Below are 17,500 nucleotides of genomic sequence, written 5' to 3'. Positions count from 1 at the left end.
GAGAAACATCTCCTCCACTCCTCCGCTCCTCCGCTGCGGAACCAGGTATTACCGATCCGCCGGACTCAGGCCAATTGCAGAAAGGGGTTTTGCCGTCCTCCGCTCCTCCGCTCCTCCGTTTCGGGCCCTGGAACTCCCGAACCGCTGGACACAAGCGAATCACGGTCCGGGCTTCTGCTCTCCTCCGCTCCTCACCTCATCCGCTCCAGGCCCTGGTACTCCGTGTCCGCGGGAACCCCCCCCAACCCACAAAAACAAACTCTCACACACACACAAACACACGCACACACACACACACACACACACACACAAACACACAAACACACACAGACACACCTGAACTCATCATAGCTGTGCTAATAGCATTGGCCGAAACGTTTCCACAACCAAACCAACATTAGCTCATCCACTCATTCACATATGTGTGTGCCCAGAGGTCCGGGAGCTCCAGTCATAAGTCCGGGTGATCTATGTCCGGAGAAGGCTCACATTAGCCGCTCTAAGGGGTCCTGCTGCCCCCCAGCTTCCCGGCCTTTGAGAAGAGACACATAACTCCGCTCTTCCGCTTCTCCGCTATGGGCCCTGGTACTCCCGATCCTCCGAACTCAGGTGAATTGCGTGACGTGCTTCTGCTCTACTATAAGCCCCTACACACTTCGAACACGGCTGTTATCACCCTGTTACTGCATTTCAATGACACCCATTTGCTTTCGATCTCAGTGTCTGCCACCGTACGGAAAAAGCGGGGGGGTGGGGGGTGGGGGGGCATAAGCGCATTCGTGCTGTAAGTAATCAGAAGTTAATAGTGTTAACGGTTTGCGAGAAATTTTTAATGCTAGACAAAAAAAGAAAATTAAAAGGATATAATTAAATAAATAGATAGAAAAATAAAATTAAAAACGAAAAAAAAAAAATTGTGAGGGGAATATAACATGTAATTAAGTTGGCGGTTCACAGGGAATCTCAGACATCAAACTGTTTTTAATTGAACATAAATAGTACACCCAAATATACAAATGTACAAATAAACATAGCAAGGTAGAACTGAATGTCAATGAAACAACCAGGCATGAGGAAGCAACGGACATGAGGACATTTGTTCTGTATGTAATGAGAAGTTAATAGTGTTACAGGTTTGTGAGAAATTTACAGTGCTAGACAAAAAACGAAATTAAAAGGAAATAATTAGATAAATAGATAGACAAATGAAATTAAAACCAAAAAAAAAAAATGCAAGGGGAATACGACATGTAATTAAGTTGGCGATTCACAAGGAATCTCAGACATCAAACTGTATATTTTTTGTTGTTTATATATAAACATATATAAACAAACATATATTGTTTGTTGTTTATTTTTGGGATATATTGAGGAATATTTAATGGAAAGGAGTCACAATCGCTTTTTGACAATGTCGAAGTGTATACGTGGCTATAGAATTTAAAGTTTTCATTAGAAATTATAGCCTCATCTGTAATTTCCTTGTTGTTAAGACGGGCTTAGCTTTGCTCCGCTCCTCCTCTCCTCCGCTCCTCCGCTCTTCCGCTCCGGGCCCTGGAACTCCCGATCCGCGGGACTTCGGTGAATTCCGGGCCAGTTTTTTGCTCTTCTGCTCTCCTCCCCTCCTCCGCTTCTTCGCTCCCCCGCTTTGGACCCTGGAACTCTTGAACAGGGCCGGGCTTCTGCCCTCCGCCTCTCCTCTGCTCATCCGCTCCAGGCCCTGGCACTCCCTGTGATCCAGTCATTCGCATGTGCGTGCCCGGAGGTCCGGGAGCTCCACTCAAACGTCCGGGGGGGATAAGGGTAAGGGGTCCTGCCCCCCCCCCCTCGCCGCCTCTGAGAAGAGAAACATCTCCTCCACTCCTCCGCTCATCCGCTGCGGAACCAGGTACTACCGATCCGCCGGACTCAGGCGAATTGCAGAAAGGGGTTTTGCTGTCCTCCGCTCCTCCGCTCCTCCGCTCCTCCGCTCCTCCGCTCCTCCGCTCCTCCGTTTCGGGCCCTGGAACTCCCGAGCCGCTGGACACAAGCGAATCACGGTCCGGGCTTCTGCTCTCCTCCGCTCCTCACCTCATCCGCTCCAGGCCCTGGTACTCCGTGTCCGCGGGAACCCCCCCCAACCCACAAAAACAAACTCTCACACACACACAAACACACGCACACACACACACACACACACACACACACACAAACACACAAACACACACAGACACACCTGAACTCATCATCGCTGTGCTGATAGCATTGGCCGAAACGTATCCACAACCAAACCAACATTAGCTCATCCAGTCATTCACATATGTGTGTGCCCAGAGGTCCGGGAGCTCCAGTCATAACTCCGGGTGATCTCTGTCCGGAGTAGGCTCACCTTAGCCGGTCTAAGGGGTCCTGCTGCCCCCCAGCTTCCCCGCCTTTGAGAAGAGACACATAACTCCGCTCTTCCGCTTCTCCGCTATGGGCCCTGGTACTCCCGATCCTCCGAACTCAGGTGAATTGCGTGACGTGCTTCTGCTCTCCTATAAGCCCCTACACACTTCGAACACGGCTGTTATCACCCTGTTACTGCATTTCAATGACACCCATTTGCTTTCGATCTCAGTGTCTGCCTCCGTACGGAAAAAGCGGGATGGGTGGGGGGGGCATAAGCGCATTCGTGCTGTAAGTAATCAGAAGTTAATAGTGTTAACGGTTTGCGAGAAATTTTTAATGCTAGACAAAAAAAGAAAATTAGAAGGATATAATTAAATAAATAGATAGAAAAATAAAATTAAAAACGAAAAAAAAAAATTGTGAGGGGAATATAACATGTAATTAAGTTGGCGGTTCACAAGGAATCTCAGACATCAAACTGTTTTTAATTGAACATAAATAGTACACCCAAATATACAAATGTACAAATAAACATAGCAAGGTAGAACTGAATGTCAATGAAACAACCAGGGATGAGGAAGCAACGGACATCAGGACATTTGTTCTGTATGTAATGAGAAGTTAATAGTGTTACAGGTTTGTGAGAAATTTACAGTGCGAGACAAAAAAAGAAATTAAAAGGAAGTAATTAAATCAATAGATAGACAAATAAGAAATTAAAACGAAAAAAAAAAAAAAAAATTGCAAGGGGAATGTAACATGTAATCAAGTTGTTTTTTTTGTTTTGTTTTTTTTTTTTACCAAAAAAAAAAGGAACCTCGGACATGGGTAACTATATTTTTTTGTTTTCGGATTTTTCCATAAGTTTTAAGGATTTTTTTTTTTTTTTTTATATTTCAAAATCGTTTATGAAGACATTAAAATTTGGGGAGCATTTTTGCATTCTGTTCTTGTGAATGAAGAACTTGGCCAGGCCTAAAAGAACATTGACACAGAGTTCATCTGTTATGTTGCTTATAAGTAAACAGAATGTTATATCATCTTTTGAGAAGGAAACTGGTGACGATGGAATGAGAAGGAGAAAAAATATATGGTCAGTGGTTTCAATGTTGTCTTCAAAAAATGTACAAATATTATCTTCAAAATTAAAGCGTACCCTCGATAATTCCTTAGATGGGTAGATGTCAGTCATAATTTTGAAGTGGGTCTCTTTTGCCTTGGGGGTATGGGTAGAGTCAGATACATAGTTCGCAGCGTGGCAATCGATTCCTCATCAAATTTATTTAAAATATCCTTTTTTTTTTTTTTGACGTCCAGGGAATAAGTTTCCTGTGAAACATTTCCTAATAAAGGAGTTGCTGCGCTTTCTGTCCACAATTGAGATTCCCTGGAGTGATAGTCGGGGTAACTGTGGTTGTACGGTTCGGTGCGTCATTATATTTTTGGTCAGGAATACAAATTGTCGAGGCAGTGCGTTTCGTAACTTTAGCAACTCTAATATGGGAGGCTTGAATCTGTGTGTAGTACAGAACTGCTCATTGTCCAGAGGACTGCCAGTGTCATCCATCAAGTCAATTATTGACCATATACCTTTCTCAAAGCATTCCTTGTAAAACAGAGGTTTGTTGCCATGCAGTACATATCGATTGTTCCAAACTATTATACTGTGTGGTGAGAAATTGTGTACGTATATCATTTTCCAGTATAATAATATTTGTTTATGGAACTCTGAACATTTGACAGGAATCTTGTTGATATCCAAGTCAGAGATAAGCAGAAGACTCAGGCCGCCGACTTTGTTGAATAAGTAGTTTGGAGTACAATACCAGAAAGAACGATGAGGTTTGATCCAGGATTTCAACCAGTTCACCTTCAATGTCCCATTCAAGCAGTCCAACTCTATCACTTTCAGCCCTCCTTCACTTGTTTCTTTCACCATATGTGATTTTTCTTAGATGGTGTGGTCTGTTCCTCCAGATAAAGTTGAAATTGATTTGGTTAACAGATTTTACGAGTTGATTTGGAGCAGCATTGGAATACGCTGGGTATATACATCTGGATAAACACATCCATTTTAGTCAAATATATCCGGCCTAATATTGATAAATCTCTCTGGAGCCATATATTAGAATTAAGCTTTACTTTGATTCAGTTTAGATTCAATGTTCCTGGATTGATTTAACGTTTGGTCCTTGGATAGGAAAATGCTCAAGTATTTTATTTCTGATTTCATAGAAACATCGCTGATTTCCTTTAGTGGCGAGTCATGCAGCGCAAGAAGTTTGCATTTCTTTAAGTTTAATGACAATCCTGAAGCCTTGGAGAATGTTTTGGTTTTTTTCAGCACTTATTGGGACTTGATGTTCATTTTTCAAAACTAAGGTTGTGTCATCTGCCAGCAGGCTAATAACAATTTCTGTCCCCAACATTACTTCTGTCCCACACGTATACACACACACACACACACACACACACACACACACACACACACACACACACACACCTTAATTCCACTCTTTTATATACGCATGTCTGGAGTTCCGGGAGCTCGTTCTCAACGTTCTGGGGATAATCATAGCTGTGCTGATAGCATTGGCCGAAACGTATCCACAACCAAACCAACATTAGCTCATCCACTCATTCACATATGTGTGTGCCCAGAGGTCCGGGAGCTCCAGTCATAAGTCCGGGTGATCTATGTCCGGAGAAGACTCACATTAGCCGGTCTAAGGGGTCCTGCTGCCCCCCAGTTTCCCCGCCTTTGAGAAGAGACACATAACTCCGCTCTTCCGCTTCTCCGCTATGGGCCCTGGTACTCCCGATCCTCCGAACTCAGGTGAATTGCGTGACGTGCTTCTGCTCTCCTATAAGCCCCTACACACTTCGAACACGGCTGTTATCACCCTGTTACTGCATTTCAATGACACCCATTTGCTTTCGATCTCAGTGTCTGCCTCCGTACGGAAAAAGCGGGATGGGTGGGGGGGCATAAGCGCATTCGTGGTGTAAGTAATCAGAAGTTAATAGTGTTAACGGTTTGCGAGAAATTTTTAATGCTAGACAAAAAAAGAAAATTAGAAGGATATAATTAAATAAATAGATAGAAAAATAAAATTAAAAACGAAAAAAAAAAATTGTGAGGGGAATATAACATGTAATTAAGTTGGCGGTTCACAAGGAATCTCAGACATCAAACTGTTTTTAATTGAACATAAATAGTACACCCAAATATACAAATGTACAAATAAACATAGCAAGGTAGAACTGAATGTCAATGAAACAACCAGGGATGAGGAAGCAACGGACATCAGGACATTTGTTCTGTATGTAATGAGAAGTTAATAGTGTTACAGGTTTGTGAGAAATTTACAGTGCGAGACAAAAAAAGAAATTAAAAGGAAGTAATTAAATCAATAGATAGACAAATAAGAAATTAAAACGAAAAAAAAAAAAAAAATTGCAAGGGGAATGTAACATGTAATCAAGTTGTTTTTTTTGTTTTGTTTTTTTTTTTTACCAAAAAAAAAAGGAACCTCGGACATGGGTAACTATATTTTTTTGTTTTCGGATTTTTCCATAAGTTTTAAGGATTTTTTTTTTTTTTTTTTATATTTCAAAATCGTTTATGAAGACATTAAAATTTGGGGAGCATTTTTGCATTCTGTTCTTGTGAATGAAGAACTTGGCCAGGCCTAAAAGAACATTGACACAGAGTTCATCTGTTATGTTGCTTATAAGTAAACAGAATGTTATATCATCTTTTGAGAAGGAAACTGGTGACGATGGAATGAGAAGGAGAAAAAATATATGGTCAGTGGTTTCAATGTTGTCTTCACAAAATGTACAAATATTATCTTCAAAATTAAAGCGTACCCTCGATAATTCCTTAGATGGGTAGATGTCAGTCATAATTTTGAAGTGGGTCTCTTTTGCCTTGGGGGTATGGGTAGAGTCAGATACATAGTTCGCAGCGTGGCAATCGATTCCTCATCAAATTTATTTAAAATATCCTTTTTTTTTTTTTTGACGTCCAGGGAATAAGTTTCCTGTGAAACATTTCCTAATAAAGGAGTTGCCGCGCTTTCTGTCCACAATTGAGATTCCCTGGAGTGATAGTCGGGGTAACTGTGGTTGTACGGTTCGGTGCGTCATTATATTTTTGGTCAGGAATACAAATTGTCGAGGCAGTGCGTTTCGTAACTTTAGCAACTCTAATATGGGAGGCTTGAATCTGTGTGTAGTACAGAACTGCTCATTGTCCAGAGGACTGCCAGTGTCATCCATCAAGTCAATTATCGACCATATACCTTTCTCAAAGCATTCCTTGTAAAACAGAGGTTTGTTGCCATGCAGTACATATCGATTGTTCCAAACTATTATACTGTGTGGTGAGAAATTGTGTACGTATATCATTTTCCAGTATAATAATATTTGTTTATGGAACTCTGAACATTTGACAGGAATCTTGTTGATATCCAAGTCAGAGATAAGCAGAAGACTCAGGCCGCCGACTTTGTTGAATAAGTAGTTTGGAGTACAATACCAGAAAGAACGATGAGGTTTGATCCAGGATTTCAACCAGTTCACCTTCAATGTCCCATTCAAGCAGTCCGACTCTATCACTTTCAGCCCTCCTTCACTTGTTTCTTTCACCATATGTGATTTTTCTTAGATGGTGTGGTCTGTTCCTCCAGATAAAGTTGAAATTGATTTGGTTAACAGATTTTACGAGTTGATTTGGAGCAGCATTGGAATACGCTGGGTATATACATCTGGATAAACACATCCATTTTAGTCAAATATATCCGGCCTAATATTGATAAATCTCTCTGGAGCCATATATTAGAATTAAGCTTTACTTTGATTCAGTTTAGATTCAATGTTCCTGGATTGATTTAACGTTTGGTCCTTGGATAGGAAAATGCTCAAGTATTTTATTTCTGATTTCATAGAAACATCGCTGATTTCCTTTAGTGGCGAGTCATGCAGCGCAAGAAGTTTGCATTTCTTTAAGTTTAATGACAATCCTGAAGCCTTGGAGAATGTTTTGGTTTTTTTCAGCACTTATTGGGACTTGATGTTCATTTTTCAAAACTAAGGTTGTGTCATCTGCCAGCAGGCTAATAACAATTTCTGTCCCCAACATTACTTCTGTCCCACACGTATACACACACACACACACACACACACACACACACACACACACCTTAATTCCACTCTTTTATATACGCATGTCTGGAGTTCCGGGAGCTCGTTCTCAACGTTCTGGGGATAATCATAGCTGTGCTGATAGCATTGGCCGAAACGTATCCACAACCAAACCAACATTAGCTCATCCACTCATTCATATATGTGTGTGCCCAGAGGTCCGGGAGCTCCAGTCATAACTCCGGGTGATCTCTGTCCGGAGTAGGCTCACATTAGCCGGTCTAAGGGGTCCTGCTGCCCCCCAGCTTCCCCGCCTTTGAGAAGAGACACATAACTCCGCTCTTCCGCTTCTCCGCTATGGGCCCTGGTACTCCCGATCCTCCGAACTCAGGTGAATTGCGTGACGTGCTTCTGCTCTACTATAAGCCCCTACACACTTCGAACACGGCTGTTATCACCCTGTTACTGCATTTCAATGACACCCATTTGCTTTCGATCTCAGTGTCTGCCTCCGTACGGAAAAAGCGGGATGGGTGGGGGGGCATAAGCGCATTCGTGCTGTAAGTAATCAGAAGTTAATAGTGTTAACGGTTTGCGAGAAATTTTTAATGCTAGACAAAAAAAGAAAATTAAAAGGATATAATTAAATAAATAGATAGAAAAATAAAATTAAAAACGAAAAAAAAAAATTGTGAGGGGAATATAACATGTAATTAAGTTGGCGGTTCACAAGGAATCTCAGACATCAAACTGTTTTTAATTGAACATAAATAGTACACCCAAATATACAAATGTACAAATAAACATAGCAAGGTAGAACTGAATGTCAATGAAACAACCAGGGATGAGGAAGCAACGGACATCAGGACATTTGTTCTGTATGTAATGAGAAGTTAATAGTGTTACAGGTTTGTGAGAAATTTACAGTGCGAGACAAAAAAAGAAATTAAAAGGAAGTAATTAAATCAATAGATAGACAAATAAGAAATTAAAACGAAAAAAAAAAAAAAAAATTGCAAGGGGAATGTAACATGTAATCAAGTTGTTTTTTTTTTTTTGTTTTTTTTTTTACCAAAAAAAAAAGGAACCTCGGACATGGGTAACTATATTTTTTTGTTTTCGGATTTTTCCATAAGTTTTAAGGATTTTTTTTTTTTTTTTTATATTTCAAAATCGTTTATGAAGACATTAAAATTTGGGGAGCATTTTTGCATTCTGTTCTTGTGAATGAAGAACTTGGCCAGGCCTAAAAGAACATTGACACAGAGTTCATCTGTTATGTTGCTTATAAGTAAACAGAATGTTATATCATCTTTTGAGAAGGAAACTGGTGACGATGGAATGAGAAGGAGAAAAAATATATGGTCACTGGTTTCAATGTTGTCTTCACAAAATGTGCAAATATTATCTTCAAAATTAAAGCGTACCCTCGATAATTCCTTAGATGGGTAGATGTCAGTCATAATTTTGAAGTGGGTCTCTTTTGCCTTGGGGGTATGGGTAGAGTCAGATACATAGTTCGCAGCGTGGCAATCGATTCCTCATCAAATTTATTTAAAATATCCTTTTTTTTTTTTTTGACGTCCAGGGAATAAGTTTCCTGTGAAACATTTCCTAATAAAGGAGTTGCCGCGCTTTCTGTCCACAATTGAGATTCCCTGGAGTGATAGTCGGGGTAACTGTGGTTGTACGGTTCGGTGCGTCATTATATTTTTGGTCAGGAATACAAATTGTCGAGGCAGTGCGTTTCGTAACTTTAGCAACTCTAATATGGGAGGCTTGAATCTGTGTGTAGTACAGAACTGCTCATTGTCCAGAGGACTGCCAGTGTCATCCATCAAGTCAATTATTGACCATATACCTTTCTCAAAGCATTCCTTGTAAAACAGAGGTTTGTTGCCATGCAGTACATATCGATTGTTCCAAACTATTATACTGTGTGGTGAGAAATTGTGTACGTATATCATTTTCCAGTATAATAATATTTGTTTATGGAACTCTGAACATTTGACAGGAATCTTGTTGATATCCAAGTCAGAGATAAGCAGAAGACTCAGGCCGCCGACTTTGTTGAATAAGTAGTTTGGAGTACAATACCAGAAAGAACGATGAGGTTTGATCCAGGATTTCAACCAGTTCACCTTCAATGTCCCATTCAAGCAGTCCGACTCTATCACTTTCAGCCCTCCTTCACTTGTTTCTTTCACCATATGTGATTTTTCTTAGATGGTGTGGTCTGTTCCTCCAGATAAAGTTGAAATTGATTTGGTTAACAGATTTTACGAGTTGATTTGGAGCAGCATTGGAATACGCTGGGTATATACATCTGGATAAACACATCCATTTTAGTCAAATATATCCGGCCTAATATTGATAAATCTCTCTGGAGCCATATATTAGAATTAAGCTTTACTTTGATTCAGTTTAGATTCAATGTTCCTGGATTGATTTAACGTTTGGTCCTTGGATAGGAAAATGCTCAAGTATTTTATTTCTGATTTCATAGAAACATCGCTGATTTCCTTTAGTGGCGAGTCATGCAGCGCAAGAAGTTTGCATTTCTTTAAGTTTAATGACAATCCTGAAGCCTTGGAGAATGTTTTGGTTTTTTTCAGCACTTATTGGGACTTGATGTTCATTTTTCAAAACTAAGGTTGTGTCATCCGCCAGCAGGCTAATAACAATTTCTGTCCCCAACATTACTTCTGTCCCACACGTATACACACACACACACACACACACAAACACACACACACACACACACACACACCTTAATTCCACTCTTTTATATACGCATGTCTGGAGTTCCGGGAGCTCGTTCTCAACGTTCTGGGGATAATCATAGCTGTGCTGATAGCATTGGCCGAAACGTATCCACAACCAAACCAACATTAGCTCATCCACTCATTCACATATGTGTGTGCCCAGAGGTCCGGGAGCTCCAGTCATAAGTCCGGGTGATCTATGTCCGGAGAAGGCTCACATTAGCCGGTCTAAGGGGTCCTGCTGCCCCCCAGCTTCCCCGCCTTTGAGAAGAGACACATAACTCCGCTCTTCCGCTTCTCCGCTATGGGCCCTGGTACTCCCGATCCTCCGAACTCAGGTGAATTGCGTGACGTGCTTCTGCTCTCCTATAAGCCCCTACACACTTCGAACACGGCTGTTATCACCCTGTTACTGCATTTCAATGACACCCATTTGCTTTCGATCTCAGTGTCTGCCACCGTACGGAAAAAGCGGGGGGTGGGGGGGCATAAGCGCATTCGTGCTGTAAGTAATCAGAAGTTAATAGTGTTAACGGTTTGCGAGAAATTTTTAATGCTAGACAAAAAAAGAAAATTAAAAGGATATAATTAAATAAATAGATAGAAAAATAAAATTAAAAACGAAAAAAAAAAATTGTGAGGGGAATATAACATGTAATTAAGTTGGCGGTTCACAAGGAATCTCAGACATCAAACTGTTCTTAATTGAACATAAATAGTACACCCAAATATACAAATGTACAAATAAACATAGCAAGGTAGAACTGAATGTCAATGAAACAACCAGGGATGAGGAAGCAACGGACATCAGGACATTTGTTCTGTATGTAATGAGAAGTTAATAGTGTTACAGGTTTGTGAGAAATTTACAGTGCGAGACAAAAAAAGAAATTAAAAGGAAGTAATTAAATCAATAGATAGACAAATAAGAAATTAAAACGAAAAAAAAAAAAAAAAATTGCAAGGGGAATGTAACATGTAATCAAGTTGTTTTTTTTTTTTTGTTTGTTTTTTTTTACCAAAAAAAAAAGGAACCTCGGACATGGGTAACTATATTTTTTAGTTTTTGGATTTTTCCATAAGTTTTAAGGATTTTTTTTTTTTTTTTTTTATATTTCAAAATCGTTTATGAAGACATTAAAATTTGGGGAGCATTTTTGCATTCTGTTCTTGTGAATGAAGAACTTGGCCAGGCCTAAAAGAACATTGACACAGAGTTCATCTGTTATGTTGCTTATAAGTAAACAGAATGTTATATCATCTTTTGAGAAGGAAACTGGTGACGATGGAATGAGAAGGAGAAAAAATATATGGTCAGTGGTTTCAATGTTTTCTTCACAAAATGTACAAATATTATCTTCAAAATTAAAGCGTACCCTCGATAATTCCTTAGATGGGTAGATGTCAGTCATAATTTTGAAGTGGGTCTCTTTTGCCTTGGGGGTATGGGTAGAGTCAGATACATGGTTCGCAGCGTGGCAATCGATTCCTCATCAAATTTATTTAAAATATCCTTTTTTTTTTTTTTGACGTCCAGGGAATAAGTTTCCTGTGAAACATTTCCTAATAAAGGAGTTGCCGCGCTTTCTGTCCACAATTGAGATTCCCTGGAGTGATAGTCGGGGTAACTGTGGTTGTACGGTTCGGTGCGTCATTATATTTTTGGTCAGGAATACAAATTGTCGAGGCAGTGCGTTTCGTAACTTTAGCAACTCTAATATGGGAGGCTTGAATCTGTGTGTAGTACAGAACTGCTCATTGTCCAGAGGACTGCCAGTGTCATCCATCAAGTCAATTATCGACCATATACCTTTCTCAAAGCATTCCTTGTAAAACAGAGGTTTGTTGCCATGCAGTACATATCGATTGTTCCAAACTATTATACTGTGTGGTGAGAAATTGTGTACGTATATCATTTTCCAGTATAATAATATTTGTTTATGGAACTCTGAACATTTGACAGGAATCTTGTTGATATCCAAGTCAGAGATAAGCAGAAGACTCAGGCCGCCGACTTTGTTGAATAAGTAGTTTGGAGTACAATACCAGAAAGAACGATGAGGTTTGATCCAGGATTTCAACCAGTTCACCTTCAATGTCCCATTCAAGCAGTCCGACTCTATCACTTTCAGCCCTCCTTCACTTGTTTCTTTCACCATATGTGATTTTTCTTAGATGGTGTGGTCTGTTCCTCCAGATAAAGTTGAAATTGATTTGGTTAACAGATTTTACGAGTTGATTTGGAGCAGCATTGGAATACGCTGGGTATATACATCTGGATAAACACATCCATTTTAGTCAAATATATCCGGCCTAATATTGATAAATCTCTCTGGAGCCATATATTAGAATTAAGCTTTACTTTGATTCAGTTTAGATTCAATGTTCCTGGATTGATTTAACGTTTGGTCCTTGGATAGGAAAATGCTCAAGTATTTTATTTCTGATTTCATAGAAACATCGCTGATTTCCTTTAGTGGCGAGTCATGCAGCGCAAGAAGTTTGCATTTCTTTAAGTTTAATGACAATCCTGAAGCCTTGGAGAATGTTTTGGTTTTTTTCAGCACTTATTGGGACTTGATGTTCATTTTTCAAAACTAAGGTTGTGTCATCCGCCAGCAGGCTAATAACAATTTCTGTCCCCAACATTACTTCTGTCCCACACGTATACACACACACACACACACACACAAACACACACACACACACACACACACACCTTAATTCCACTCTTTTATATACGCATGTCTGGAGTTCCGGGAGCTCGTTCTCAACGTTCTGGGGATAATCATAGCTGTGCTGATAGCATTGGCCGAAACGTATCCACAACCAAACCAACATTAGCTCATCCACTCATTCACATATGTGTGTGCCCAGAGGTCCGGGAGCTCCAGTCATAAGTCCGGGTGATCTATGTCCGGAGAAGGCTCACATTAGCCGGTCTAAGGGGTCCTGCTACCCCCCAGCTTCCCCGCCTTTGAGAAGAGACACATAACTCCGCTCTTCCGCTTCTCCGCTATGGGCCCTGGTACTCCCGATCCTCCGAACTCAGGTGAATTGCGTGACGTGCTTCTGCTCTCCTATAAGCCCCTACACACTTCGAACACGGCTGTTATCACCCTGTTACTGCATTTCAATGACACCCATTTGCTTTCGATCTCAGTGTCTGCCACCGTACGGAAAAAGCGGGGGGTGGGGGGGCATAAGCGCATTCGTGCTGTAAGTAATCAGAAGTTAATAGTGTTAACGGTTTGCGAGAAATTTTTAATGCTAGACAAAAAAAGAAAATTAAAAGGATATAATTAAATAAATAGATAGAAAAATAAAATTAAAAACGAAAAAAAAAAATTGTGAGGGGAATATAACATGTAATTAAGTTGGCGGTTCACAAGGAATCTCAGACATCAAACTGTTTTTAATTGAACATAAATAGTACACCCAAATATACAAATGTACAAATAAACATAGCAAGGTAGAACTGAATGTCAATGAAACAACCAGGGATGAGGAAGCAACGGACATCAGGACATTTGTTCTGTATGTAATGAGAAGTTAATAGTGTTACAGGTTTGTGAGAAATTTACAGTGCGAGACAAAAAAAGAAATTAAAAGGAAGTAATTAAATCAATAGATAGACAAATAAGAAATTAAAACGAAAAAAAAAAAAAAAAATTGCAAGGGGAATGTAACATGTAATCAAGTTGTTTTTTTTTTTTTGTTTTTTTTTTTTTTACCAAAAAAAAAAGGAACCTCGGACATGGGTAACTATATTTTTTAGTTTTTGGATTTTTCCATAAGGTTTAAGGATTTTTTTTTTTTTTTTTTTATATTTCAAAATCGTTTATGAAGACATTAAAATTTGGGGAGCATTTTTGCATTCTGTTCTTGTGAATGAAGAACTTGGCCAGGCCTAAAAGAACATTGACACAGAGTTCATCTGTTATGTTGCTTATAAGTAAACAGAATGTTATATCATCTTTTGAGAAGGAAACTGGTGACGATGGAATGAGCAGAAGAAAAAATATATGGTCAGTGGTTTCAATGTTGTCTTCACAAAATGTACAAATATTATCTTCAAAATTAAAGCGTACCCTCGATAATTCCTTAGATGGGTAGATGTCAGTCATAATTTTGAAGTGGGTCTCTTTTGCCTTGGGGGTATGGGTAGAGTCAGATACATGGTTCGCAGCGTGGCAATCGATTCCTCATCAAATTTATTTAAAATATCCTTTTTTTTTTTTTTTGACGTCCAGGGAATAAGTTTCCTGTGAAACATTTCCTAATAAAGGAGTTGCCGCGCTTTCTGTCCACAATTGAGATTCCCTGGAGTGATAGTCGGGGTAACTGTGGTTGTACGGTTCGGTGCGTCATTATATTTTTGGTCAGGAATACAAATTGTCGAGGCAGTGCGTTTCGTAACTTTAGCAACTCTAATATGGGAGGCTTGAATCTGTGTGTAGTACAGAACTGCTCATTGTCCAGAGGACTGCCAGTGTCATCCATCAAGTCAATTATCGACCATATACCTTTCTCAAAGCATTCCTTGTAAAACAGAGGTTTGTTGCCATGCAGTACATATCGATTGTTCCAAACTATTATACTGTGTGGTGAGAAATTGTGTACGTATATCATTTTCCAGTATAATAATATTTGTTTATGGAACTCTGAACATTTGACAGGAATCTTGTTGATATCCAAGTCAGAGATAAGCAGAAGACTCAGGCCGCCGACTTTGTTGAATAAGTAGTTTGGAGTACAATACCAGAAAGAACGATGAGGTTTGATCCAGGATTTCAACCAGTTCACCTTCAATGTCCCATTCAAGCAGTCCGACTCTATCACTTTCAGCCCTCCTTCACTTGTTTCTTTCACCATATGTGATTTTTCTTAGATGGTGTGGTCTGTTCCTCCAGATAAAGTTGAAATTGATTTGGTTAACAGATTTTACGAGTTGATTTGGAGCAGCATTGGAATACGCTGGGTATATACATCTGGATAAACACATCCATTTTAGTCAAATATATCCGGCCTAATATTGATAAATCTCTCTGGAGCCATATATTAGAATTAAGCTTTACTTTGATTCAGTTTAGATTCAATGTTCCTGGATTGATTTAACGTTTGGTCCTTGGATAGGAAAATGCTCAAGTATTTTATTTCTGATTTCATGGAAACATCGCTGATTTCCTTTAGTGGCGAGTCATGCAGCGCAAGAAGTTTGCATTTCTTTAAGTTTAATGACAATCCTGAAGCCTTGGAGAATGTTTTGGTTGTTTTCGGCACTTATTGGGACTTGATGTTCATTTTTCAAAACTAAGGTTGTGTCATCTGCCAGCAGGCTAATAACAATTTCAGTCCCCAGCACGTCTAACTTTTGGATATCGTTGCTCTTTTCAACATAAACGGCTAGCATTTCGGTAGCAATTATAAATAAATAGGGTGAGATGGGGCAACCTTGGGGGATTCCCACATCAACATGGAAGCTCGGAGTGGTGCCGCTTGGCAGGGTGACACAGCTATGAATATTCTCATAGAGCCCACGGATCACATTCCTGAATATTTAACCAAATCCAAAATGTTCGAGCGTTGCTATGATAAATGGATGTTCGACCGAGTCAAAGGCTTTAGAAAAGTCCAAGAAGGATATGCGGCCATTATCTTCAATGCGATACGCCTCTAAACCCATCGCTCGCCCCGACTCGGGGAATCCTAGAGCCTACTTGCACCCCCGCCCTAACTTAACTCCCTCACTCGTGGAGCTCCCTGAGCTCCACACACCTCCGGAGCATCACGCCGACTCATTCACATTTGAATGATTGTCTTTATTTTATGTCCGCTAGATAGAGGCATCCGCACATGCGCATCAGTGGAGCTTCAGGCCGGCTGAGGCATGGACTGAAAATCATAAAGACATGTGTGATGAGCTAAAAGGAAGATAAGCATATTTTTATAATAAATGTAAGAAAGAGAGGGTAATGCAGCCTCAGGGCGGCACTGGCCCGTGTCTCTCCAAGCCTGCCTTTGGGGGGGGGGGGGGGCACGGAGCAGTGTCTCCCTGTGCCGGTCCCAAGCCCGGATAAATGCAGAGGGTTGCGTCAGGAGGGGCATCCGGCGTAAAACGTTTGCCAAAACCAAACATGCGAGTCAACCATAACTATACCATACCGGATGGGTCGCGGACCGGGTTAACAACGACCGCCATTGGTACTGATGACCTACAGGGTACTAATGGAAATCGGGCTACTGTGGGTCGAAGAACAAGAAGAAGAAGAAGAGGAGGAGTGCGTGTTCGGAAGCAGAGAGAGAGGAGGAAAGGAAAGAGCCTGGGACTGAGAGTAGGGACTTTGAATATTGGGACTATGACAGGAAAAGGTAGAGAGTTGATGGACACGATGCAGAGAAGGAAGCTGGATATACTGTGTGTCCAGGAGACCAGGTGGAAGGGTAGTAAGGCTAGAAGCTTAGGAGCAGGCTTTAAGTTATACTATTATGGTGCTGACAAGAAGAGAAATGGAGTAGGAGTCATCTTGAAGGAGGAGTTTGTAAGGAACGTCCTAGAGGTGAAAAGAATGTCAGATAGACTTATGAGTCTGAAATTGGAAATTGAAGGTGTGATGCTCAGTGTTGTTAGTGGCTATGCGCCACAGGTGGGATGTGAACCTGAAGAGAAGGAGAAGTTCTGGAATGAGTTGGATGAAGTGATGCAGAATATTCCCAGAAATGAGAGAGTGGTCATTGGTGCAGACTTCAATGGACATGTTGGTGAAGGCAATAGAGGGGATGAAGAAGTGATGGGCAGATATGGTATCCAGGATAGGAATGCAGAGGGACAGATGGTGGTAGATTTTGCAAAAGGGATGGAAATGGGTGTAGTGAATACCTTTTTCCAGAAAAAACAGGAACATAGGGTAACTTATAAGAGCGGAGGTAGGAGCACGCAGGTAGACTACATCTTGTATAGACGAGGTAACCTGAAAGAGATCGGTGACTGCAAAGTAGTTGTAGGTGGGCGTGTAGCCAGACAGCATAGGATGGCGGTTTGTGCGACGACTCTGGTGACAAGGTAGATGACGAGGACAAAGGCAGAGCAGAGGACAAAGTGGTGGAAGCTGAAAAGGGAGGAGCGTTGCACGGTTTTCAGGGAGGAGTTGAGAAAGGGTCTGGGTGGTCAGGGTGAGCTGCCAGATGATTGGACAACAACAGCTAGTGTTATCAGG

This window comes from Fistularia commersonii, unplaced genomic scaffold (genome assembly GCF_037954325.1).
Source record: "Fistularia commersonii isolate RoL2024-O1a breed Wild unplaced genomic scaffold, RoL_Fcom_v1.0 HiC_scaffold_44, whole genome shotgun sequence".
Lineage (NCBI taxonomy): Eukaryota > Metazoa > Chordata > Actinopteri > Syngnathiformes > Fistulariidae > Fistularia > Fistularia commersonii.
The sequence above is the reverse complement of the archived record's forward strand: the minus strand, read 5'-3'. Positions refer to the sequence as shown.